Here is a 1,761-nt window from a genome sequence, read left to right as displayed (position 1 = left end):
GTACTGTATTATTTTTATTTGTTTTTATATATAGCATATTTCGTTAAGACTGACAAATTTACACAAACATATTTGTTATTGGTAACAAATGACTAGTACCTGCGATTTTACGTCTGGTATTTAAGCTAGCAACAGTTGCACGTTCGGGGTTACCATGGCAACGTGCTCAAAGTTACTCACGAGTCACCCAGCCCTTCTTCATGCGGTTTGAAACAATCCTTGTTATCGAAAATATTGTGGTTACAATAGGATTATGATGTGTCCTCTTAAGCAAGGAACGATGAACAGCCAGGTGTAGTAAGCAGCTTTGAACAATCTCACAACAGATGGTCGTCTGACTTATACCTGAAAGGGTTAGTCACTACCTCGCCGAGCCGTTTTTTTTTAGCTTCACTTGTGATAGCCGCGGTCTTTCACCGTAGTTGCTATCGGCTTAAAGTAACATTTACTATCTAGGACCTCTTCCTCCGGCTTTCTCGATAGTTCGTCAATGTTGAAAGAGTGTTCGTCCGAATAGCGCGCTTATCAATGGTCCAGTCATCGCACGACCTCATTTAAAGGTACTCCCCTGTGTCCGTGTTGAAATCCAGAGGATGACTAGTTTATACTCGTGACGATAGTCGGCTGGCAAATACAAGTTGGTAAAATCACTATCGGGCCAAAACGAACCGCACACAAGGCGTGAACAGTCGGCGAATTAAGACGTCAAACGGGCAGTAAAGAACAAGCAGAACAAGAACAACTAAAAGAAGACTGCATAACGCATGGTCGCTCATCTCGCTGCTGGACTGCCGAGTCGGCAGCGTTCGATCTTGAAAGCTAAACGGCCAATCTCGCTCAATCGGTCTTCCAGCTTGCTTGCATGAAGATGACAGTGTGTGAAACGTTCCACGAGAGTGCTCACACACACACACAAGGTATAGGCAAATAGAAAAACATATCGGACAATTCAACATCCTATCTTATATAAAAAAATGCAGGCCAAAGGTGTTGAGTTACTGGGTGTGTGAATCCACAATCCAATAAGAAAACTCTTTTTAAGAACCGTTGTTATACAAATTATCGTTAAAGGTTGACACGCTCTAAGCGATTATTGTCAAAATAATTTAATTAAACAGACAACTGAAACTTCCGTAACGACAGATAACACCCGATCTGCTTTAGTACTTGTAGCCTAATCAGCTCAGGTTCAGTACATGGGCCTTGAATAGTTCAAGCTCGCTGTGAGTGCATGCATAACATAATACACCATCTTACTGATTAGGCAGCAGGCAATACCAAGTGTCTAAGACGTAATATTAGAAAACAACACGTTTTTCTTTAAGTGCACAGCAACTGAACTCGCGCTTCCTGAGGACATAAACACTATGAAGAAAATTTGGTCCTGATAATATTAAAAAACTGAATTATGCCCTCCGAGTAAAATTCTGCAAAGCTGCTAGGTCACTCATTTGAAATGTAAAAATTATTCCTACAATATATAAACATCCTGACGTTTGAATTGCAAATGCTACATTAGCTACATTATGTGATACTGTCTTTACACCAGGTTAGGCTCGATAATTGTTTAGTCCTATATTATAATTCTCCCAGCATATAAAAAATTTTATTCTAATATCTTTAGTTATATGATCACACGTAATAAGTAAATTGTTGATAGCAACTCATCTTAAAAATGAGCTTCCAGTGCTTTTTGTTCTGTGCTATTTACACCTAAGTTCAACATAGCTCTATTCAAATTTTCAAATACGCAATTTTTCA

The sequence above is a fragment of the Varroa jacobsoni genome, unplaced genomic scaffold (genome assembly GCF_002532875.2).
Source record: "Varroa jacobsoni isolate VJ856 unplaced genomic scaffold, vjacob_1.0 scaffold_735, whole genome shotgun sequence".
Classification (NCBI taxonomy): Eukaryota; Metazoa; Arthropoda; class Arachnida; order Mesostigmata; family Varroidae; genus Varroa; species Varroa jacobsoni.
This window is presented reverse-complemented; position numbering follows the sequence as displayed.